This window comes from Equus przewalskii, chromosome 21 (genome assembly GCF_037783145.1).
Source record: "Equus przewalskii isolate Varuska chromosome 21, EquPr2, whole genome shotgun sequence".
Classification (NCBI taxonomy): Eukaryota; Metazoa; Chordata; class Mammalia; order Perissodactyla; family Equidae; genus Equus; species Equus przewalskii.
This window is the reverse complement of record NC_091851.1, coordinates 45,609,638-45,619,438: the sequence shown is the minus strand read 5'-3', so window position 1 is coordinate 45,619,438 and position 9,801 is coordinate 45,609,638.

The window sequence follows — 9,801 nt, the reverse complement described above, 5'->3', positions numbered from 1 at the left end:
GTGAGTTGGGGCCGCTCTGTGGTAAAGGGTTTTGGCCTCGTCTCACGGCAGACACATGAAGAGACTGCAGGCGCAGACCCTTCCTCTCCCACTTCCTCCTCACCCCCTCCTTCTCATTATTTTATTGGTGACACGTGCCCAGCACATGCTGTTCTAAGCACATCCAAGTGTTATCTCAACTTAGTCCTCACAACCATCCCATCAGAAAGTGTCTTTGCTATTCCTGCTTCACAGATGGGGAAACTGAGGCAAAGAGAGGTTAAAGAACTTTCTGTGGTCACCCAGACGACCAGGGCCAAGCTTCCAGCCCAGAGCACTCAGCCGTCCCCAGGTGCCGCTGGCAAAGACGGCACTCAAACCCCTCTGGGGCTGCACCCCAGACCCCAGCTTTTGATTGCAGGGGATTAACGCTGCCTCGGAAGAACACTGCGATGCTGCTTCCAAATTTAAATGCGTCTTCTGAACAGCACCCCCTGCGTGTGCACCCAAGAAAACACTTACCGCTCATGCCCCCACCTTCACAAGGAGAGTTTCTGGGAGTGCCCGGCCATCTTGAGCTGCGCAGGCGCAGAGGGGCTCACATCCTCCAGCACGACGCCCGCCCCTCGCCTCCCCAAACCTACATGAGAGAAGGAGTCGGCAGAGAGCTGTCTCCCATGAGGAGCTGGAGCCGCCCAGGCCCGCGACACGGTTTCCTGGGCTCCAGGCACTTTTGCCTTCCTCGTCCCCTTCCTCCATAAAAAGTATTAAAAAGTGTATTTTACAACTGCAGTGGTATAAAGACAAATATAATCTAGGCTGTATTTGTTATTAGATATAATATTCATTTTTCTTCTGATTTTAAAAGAAAGTATAACATCTTTGTGGGACCCTGGAAGCGTCATGGGCAATGGCCTTGTGCTTGCTCTGTCTAGTGGATGAGCTGGCCTGAAGCTGCCCTGCTTGCAGCAGAAAGGAGCAAAGAGGCCTCTCCTGAATCCTGTGCCCCGCCTCTTGGGGCCCCGAAGCTGCCCCGCTGGTCTGGTGGGAAAGTGGCTCCTTCAGGCTCTCGCCTCTTCCCTCAGGGGCTGAAGGCCACACTGCAGTGGGAAGGCAGGGGAAGGGGACCCCAGCAACCCTCCTTCATTGTCTCCATCCTTTAGGAAATCTTGCCCGAAACTCCCAAGCAAAAGTCTGTAGTGTCAACGTCCCCAAAATAGACGTTACTGGGAACCAACAACCCATCAGTTCTCCAAATATCAGGCTGTGCATTCCAGCCTGGGCTTGGCCCGAGCCCCCATTCACCCATCTAACATTCCAGGATCAAGCATACGTGGCTGCCTTTGCAGAGAAAGAAGGAGCAACAGGGGTCCTGGAACTGCACCAGACTTCTCCCAGCACACGGCCGCCAGTCTGATCCTGAGCGTATCTGGAGCCCTGTTACCACCCAGCTGTGGTCAGGGGCACCTCCCTCACTTATGCAAGGACGGTACTCCTGATGGGTTAGGTATGTGCAAAATTTGTATGAATTTTGTCTGTTTCCTGAGACTTCAATCTAACGTTCAGACTTCGAGTTTCTCTGAGCTTCGGGCCCTCAGGCAGGGAGTTGGAGCTGATGGTCTGTGAATCGGCTCTGAACTGCAGAGGGGCCAATGCTTTCACACGGAGCAGCCCTTTGGAGCAGGAAGTTACTTCCAAAACAACCATTCTTACAGCCAGAAGGGAAGACTATGTTTTTATTGTTTATTTTTTGTTACTCCACCAAAACCTTTATTGACAGCCATCAGAGAGTGTCTCACTGCTTGCTGGAAAACTAAGGGGAAAATTTCAGATTATTAGTATTATCTAAGCAACGGATTTTTTCCCAGGTATTTAGCTGTTTTAAGCAACATTGTGATGAATACCTTTGTAATCAAAGTTTGGGGTGTGAACATTTTCAAGTTCTTCAATCATTTTGACAAACTGTTTACATAAGGATCATTCCAGCTTGTGCTTCTACCAGGATGTGATGAGAATAACAATTCCTCTGCATTGTTGCCAGGTTTGGTAATTGCCAAAATAAGTTTTAGTGGTCAGAAAATGCTTTTTTTCCTCTTTTTTCCAATTAGGGAATAAAGGGATGAACCACACCAGAGACAGACATCTGTTGGAAATTGAGGAACTAAATCCCTTCCATCTGGGATTACCAGAGAAAATACAGGACAAGCAGTTCAACTTGAATTTCAGGTAAACCACACATTTTTCAGTATAGAATGTCCCAATTATTGCATGGGACATACTTAACTAAAATTTTATTTATTGTTTATCTGAAATTCAAATTGAACTGCATTTCCTATATTTTTATTTGCTAAATCTGGGGAGCTTTTGTAAACATGTATGCTTCATCCATGCTTTCCTTTCGCACATCGGGGCAAACCTGGCCCCCTCCAGTATTCATGAGCCCTGCTAGATGCTAAGACTGTCCCCAGCCCTTTCTCTGCACAGACGCATTTCATCCTCAGAATAACTCTATAGGTCAGTACTCTTATTAGGAGTATGGTTTTACTCACAACAATAAACATTTATTATCTTAAAAGTTTCTGTGAGTCATGAGATCAGGAGGGGCCGGCTGGTGGTTCTAGCCAGGGGTCTTTCCTGAGGCTGTAGCCAAGATGCAGACCTGGGCTGCAGGCCTCTGAAGACTTGTCCCAGGCTGGAGGAGCCACCTCCACGCAGTCCACTCACAAACCCGACCCTCTGGTGCTGACTGTGGGCAGGAGGCCATGGGTATTATTATCACCCGCATTTTACAGGTGGAAAAATTGGGTCTCTGAGAGATTAAGAGAGCAACCAGGGCAGCAAGTGGTAGAGCTGAGACTGGAACCCAGGCTGCCTTACTCCAGACATAAGTAAGCCCTTAACTCCTTCTCAGCTTCCTTGTGGGTGAAGGAGTGTTCCACATGCATCATAAAGGGAGCCGCTCTAATCAGCTATTTGAAGCGCTACTGTGTGTGACCTTACACATGACAACAAAAAACAACAGAGTGGCCCCCACCAGAGTCCTGGTAGAGCTGGAAAAGAATCATCGCTAATTACCCTATTAATTTCTGACATGGTAACAGATGTTCCGAGGTGCGTGCGGTTTGTTCCTGTAAGTGGGTTAGGAAGTTGTGTGTCCCATGCGATCAGAATTATGCTCTTAATTTGCTTTTTCGTAGATAATTTGAAGAGAAAGTCCAATCCATGCCCTGTCAGAACAATTATAAACTCTGAATTTACAAAGTCCACGTTACCAAGCGTTGACCACACAACTCTGCAGGTGCGGAGAATGTGACGTCGGAGGATGATTTAATTGAGGCATCGGTGAAAACAGCACAAATCATACCATTCCAGGCCTTTTTTGTAATTGACCCTGAGCCTCTGGGATGCTTCCAGGCTGAACGCCCACCTCTCTAATCTTTTCAACAAACGGTCTCTTTCCATTCTTCTTCCACATTCCCCGCTACTCTGCCATGAGACACGGTGGGGCCTCCCTCGCGAGGTTGGGAAGAATGTGGTAACTGGAGCAGGTGGTACCACCTGTGGTTGGCTCCGATTCCAGGCCCACAGCTGCCACCCAGCTGCAGAGACCCGAATCCCAAAGTTTTCTGAGGACTTTCCCACCATCTGGGCTCAGGAATTCCCATGCCCAGAAGCTTCCTCATGAGCCAAAGTGTCCCATTTCAAATGTTCCCAGTGCCTGTAGAGGATGCATTCACAGCTCCTTCTTTCCCTGAGAACATTTTAATCCTCTTCCACCGGTGCCCCCACCTCCTGCAGCAATTACGCCCATCTGTCTTCCAGCAACGACTGTCCATCAGAAGAGGGGCTTCTGTCCTGCCCCTCATCCATGCCTGCTTCAAAAAGAGCTTGGAACCTCTCCAATAATATTCTGGCACTCTTTGCTGTCATCACGGTTTTACAATTCTAACAGAGAAAAACATTTCAAACTTCTGAGAGAAAGCTCTCGTCCCATGCTTCAGTGGTCTCAGGTTGTTCACCTGTTAGCTGTATAACAACCCAGGCATTGGACAGACGCCGGGGACCAGGGAGACATTTTGTTCCTAAAAAGGCCCTAAGATCCTGGCCGAACTTCCTTGCCTTCTTTTGCTCACATGCTCTCACATCTTGGCTGTTGGAAAAGCTGGTCTCACCCCATTACTTCACTCCTTCGGCAGACTTCCCTGAACACGCACTTGGAGCTGGACTCTGGATGGCCAACAAGAACCACAACAACAAACATTTATTGAGTACGTTCAATGTGTCCAGCAGCACACCCAGCCCTTGACATATATCGTCTTACCGAGCCCTCACAACAACCCTATAAGGACACCAACACTGCCGGTTTACAAAGCAGCTGGGGCTCAGAGGTTAATTCACTTACACAAAATCAGACAACTAGTAAACAGCAGAGTTACAGACCCCAGAGCTCAAGCAGTCGTGATAAACCAAGCTTCTGATGAACACCAGGACCACTGTGCACACGTGGATACCACACAGCCTGAGGCTGGGAGAGACCATCTTTTAGCAAAGGTGCATTTTGCATCTTTGTCATTTGACATAAGGTCAAGGCGACATAGACTGCATCCTATCCTATGGGACAGTCAGAATTTGGATATAGCAAAATATTATTTCTTGCTAGGGCTAAACGTGTCCTTGAAGTATGAAACACAGATGATGGGTTTGCTGTTCAGCTAGAATAAATACGAAACTGTTACTCCAATTCTCTACCTCTTCCTACATCCACACCCTTTGCAATGTGATTTTGTGGCCCCTACTATTGAGGAATGGAGTTCCTTTCCACGTCCCTTGAATCTGGGCTGCCTTGGGTCTTGCTTCGAATAGCAGAAGGCGGAGGAGCCTAGGCCCCCAGGGGCCCTGTGTGCTCCTCTCACTCTCTTGCACTCCTGTCTACACCAGGAGGATGAGCCTGGGCTAGCCTGCTGGAAGATGAGTGACCGCATGGGCAGAGCCAAGTCATCCCGGCCCAGGCCACTAGGCCAGCCAGTCCTGAGCTGAGCGACCAGCTGACTGCAGATGTCTAAGCGAGCCTGCGAGACCAGCGCGGCCCGGCCCAGGTCAGCAGACCCACTTAGATGACCCACAGACCTGTGGCGAAATAGTAAATGGTTATTTTTTTAAGCCACTGAATTTTGAGCTGATCTGCCACAAAGCAATGGTTATCTGACACAGAAGCTAACAAAACTTCAGATACTTTTCTTTCTCTCTCAAGATTGATCATTTGAATTTAGGCAATAGTTGGACCCCGGCTAATAAAGAACTGTACTGGTAGCCCAGAGCCACTGTCCCTCTGAGGCATTTCCTTACAGAAACACGGCTGTGACTTAGGAACCTTTATGGGGGCCTGTATTTTAGGGCTGAAAAAAATTGTCTATTGGCTCCAAAATACAAAGAAACAAACAAACAAAGCTTAGAAAATAAACTTGATAAATGCTTTATTAAATGCCTTCGAAACAGCATTATGTCAACTAGTCAACTGCAGCTCTAACGTGCAGCTGTATGACCTAAGTAAACTTTAACACGCCCAAGCCAAATGAATAATTTCTCCTTAATAAAATTCAAAATTTTAGAAATCATAAGAAAATTCAAATTATCTTTCTACTTTTACTGAGCCAAATTCCACACAAATTTCCAAAGAAAAATAATAAACCCTTCCGAAAATTGTACAGCCCCCTCAAAACTGTCTGCCATGGGATGTGCACACACTTTCATACAGTCAACACGTTGTGGCCTGAGGCCTCTGAAAACGACAGTGAGTGGGGCCTGCGGAAGTCTGACAACATCTCTGGGAAAGCATCCTCATTTTTCAGATGGAAAATCTCAGAACTCGAGAGGCTGAGCATTCCCCTAAGGGGACAGTTAGCACTGGTCTGAATCAGGGAGCGTGCTGTAGAGGGACCCGTGTGGTGACTCGGGTTGAGAGCAGTGGAAGAACCCCACCAGTGGACGGGTATCTGTCATGTGTCCCGTCCAGGAGAGGAGAACGTCTTGTCTTTGCTCCTGTAGTGCCCCACAAGTCACCCCGCTCCTGGGCTGGTAATGGTCTGTTTGCTGGCTTGCTTTTCCACCAGACTGCGAGTCCCTCAAGGCAAGAACCATGTGGTAGTCATCGTGTCTTCATTCATTCCACGAATGTTCATTGAGTGCGAGCACGCGCTGGGTGCTTGTCTCAGTACTAAGATTACAATCGATGACAGATATCAGCTCCACTCTCATGGGGAGACAAATGGAGGGGACACGTCCTAAGCAAACATAGCAAAGTAAGTGTGCAAGGACAACCTCCATGAATGAACAAGGAGGTCTCCGACCTTGACCTTTGCCTCCCTCCCTGCTTTCTCCTTCCACTCGCTCTGAGGAGGAACCCCTCCTAGGATAGTTCCCTAGGCCTCTGTGAGGTCAGACTGAAGAACGGGGCTGAGCACAAGAGGCTCTCAAGGGAGGCTCTTGGGGTTGGCTCGTCGGGGGTGCTGAGAGAGAAGGTGTGAGCAGCTGCAGGTGTGAGGGAAGTGGGCAGGAGAGAAAACAGGAAAATGTTAAGAAGTCTTGCTGCTCTGTGGATCTCCTTTCACAACACTTGGGAAATTCAAGTAAAGAACTCGAGTCACTTTTTGGTTACTGAATTGTGCCTCTTGGATTGTGGCTCTTGTCTGAGACCGTACCGTGTGGATGGCGGCTGGTACGCATCGTGAAGGTCACGAGGTGGATGGGAATTCAGGAAGCTGCAAGGAGTCTTGTGAGGCTGGCGGGTCAGGAGCAGTTGGGCAAGACGAGGCTGTAGAAGGGAATGGACGGGATCATATGTGGCCTCCCTGCCACGTTAGGGATGTACATTAGGGACGTACACTCACTTTATCTTAAGATGGCCTGGAACAAGGTAAGTTCTGAGAAACTGGCTTTCTTTTTTTTTTTTTCCAATGCTGACTTACTGTTTATATGAACCGAGAGGAAGGCAAAACTCTGCAGAACTTATCCCACCCCAGTTCCAAGCTGGGGTCATATGGAAACTGCCTGAGCCAGTAGGAAATACCTCTGTTACCAAATAACTGGAGAAGATTCAACAGCAAATCTGGCTTCCTTATCACGGTGTCTTATACTGTGTTTCCTGATCTCCAACCTATGCCTGGAACCAGGGCTCCTCAATCCCCAGGTAAATCAATTAATGACGAGGAAAACATGTCCCCTGGTCCTTTATCCAAGCAACTAAAGCACAGGAATACTTACGAGATTGAAGGTTCACGTCTGAGACTGCAGATACTCTGACCCTGGGTGTGATGGGATCTGGGGCTGGGGCTGGTTTCCTGGGCAGCCCTGTCAGGATGTTTCTCACACACACTCATCAGCCTCCGACTTGTAGTTGCATTGCGATTTGGAAGGCAGTTTCCTCTAACACTTTTTTTTTTTTTAAAAGAATGCATATTTTCCCTTTGAATTATCTCTGTCCCCTACTTGTAACATTAGGCTGTTTCTTGGGGCACAGGACATGGAGAGAAATAAAGATGTCATCAGGTCTTCTCCAGTGAGAAATGCTGGAAAGACGTGTGTTTGGAAAGAAGGCTCTGAATAAGCCTGTCAAGATGCATTTCATATCGGCAGACTGGAAATTGATGAAAACCATGGTTTCTCTTGGAAGAAGCACTTAATTCACTTAATTCAAGGCAGGCATGATGTCTTAATAAACATCCTTGGGTTCCTAAGCAACTGCAATAGGTCCTTGTGGGTTTTGCTGCCCATCACCCATTTTCCCTTCTAGGAAGAGCACCCAAATTTCCTTTGGTCCAAGAGCTTAGTGAGTGTCAGAGTCCAGGCCGACTCTTGCATTGTATCCACCTGCCAGAGACTGGTTCTGGGATGGACAGGTGACCCCAGCTGGCCCCATCACAATGGATCCAAGACTTGTACAGGAGCAGCTGGGGATGAAGCTCTCTCTTGCCTTGGACCTGAAGCAATAAGAGCTGATAATGACTGGATTCTCTTTGGTAAGTTAGAGGAGGGCGCTCACATTAGAATTGTTATCCCTTTACATAAGCTGCAGGAACTGGAGGGATTTTGCTGAGAGAAGAATGTTATTGCCTGAAATCTAAGTATAAAGTACAGCCGGTCCTCAAAAGAAGTGGAACCAAAGACAAAACAAGAACCAGGCTGCGTGCTGTCCTGTCTCTCTTCTGGAGTGTAGTTCCTTGCTCTTCTCTCTATCTCTGAGGACCAGCTTTCTTCAATGTTCTCTGTACAAGGCACAAAAGAGAGCCCCTTCCTGAGCTGCTATGTCAGCCCCCTGGCCCCCAATATCTGACCAGCTCACTCATACCACCCTACTTATAAGCCCCTGGCACACTGCTTCTTCAGGTATCCAGCCCTGGTCCAATCATATATGGCCAGAGCAGTGGGGTCATGTGGTATAACCTTTGCCACAGAAATCTACCCTGGGAGTGAGGGGTTGCGTTTTTAAAGAATGGGCTCTACAGACACACCCCAAATATCTGGCAGACGTGGATATGGACCTTGTCTTTTGAAGTCTCAATGAGGAAAAGATTCTCAACTTGGTGAAAAGATGCAGAAGCTATTTTTATGAGATGGGAACCTAGCGCTTTGGAAAATGGCTGCAGTCCTTGACAACCAAACAAATCAGCCCACTCTGAAAGAAGTACCCGTGAGGGAATTCACTCAACAGTGGGGAAGAAGAAATAAACATAATCTGTTTTTCATGGCTCCCACTACCATACCCAGTGTTATCAAAATTCCAAACAGGAATCAAGCAGCACCAGGAACACAAGGGGGCAGGGGAGGCTCTCCACGCCTCCGATGGCACCCCCTCCCTCTGTGCTAGTCCTCACTCTGCTGGCTGTTTTCATTATGGTCCAACTCATACATCTGCTTTATCTCACTTTACCCAACAGCATTTTCTGTTCTATCCATCAGTCCTGCCTATCTCCTAAATAAGTTGTGTCGTTCCTGCCTCCTTATTTGTGGTGTCACTTTGGGGAAATTACCCCACCTTTGTGAGCCTCAAGTAGATTACTTGTCTCGAGATGGGGATAATAATACACTCCTTGAATATGACAATATCTACCCAACATACAGAAGTATTTCCCTCTAACATAGCAATCTCACTTCTAGGAATCTATCCCACAGAGAGAGGTGCACACATATGAAATGACAATGGGGGGGGGTGGTTATTCATTGTATTCTTATTTGTCATAAAGTATTGAAAATAACCCTGTTGTCCATCAGTGGGTATCAGTTGAATAACTATGGTGTACTCATCTAGATAGATTAAGTAAAAAAGCAAGGTGCAAAAAAAATGTGGGTTTATCTTATAATAGGAAATAAATATATGGTCTTTGTCCCCAGTTCCTGGCACAGAGTTCCTAAAACTTTTGGAATTTACTATCTCTTGTATGCTAATAAGATGACTCACGGTGGGGAGCCTAGATGTCTTCAGGGAGGGGACTGAAGACCAAGCCATGATTAAAGGGTTGGAACTTTCAGCCCTACCCCATGACCTTCTGGGAGGGGAAGGGGCTGAATATTGAGTGCAATCACCATGGCCAGTGATTTAATCAATTATGCCTATGTAATGAGACCTCCATAAAAACCCCTAATGGGGTCTGGTACCTTCTGGGTTGGTGAACACACTGATGTGCTGGGAGGGTGGTGGGCTTAGAGAGGGCATGGAAGCTCTGTGCCACCCCGACACCCCCTCTCCCAATAACCTGTCCTGTGCATCCCTTCCGTTTGGCTATTCCTGAGTTGTATCCTTTATAATAAAGCTGCAACCCTAAGCAG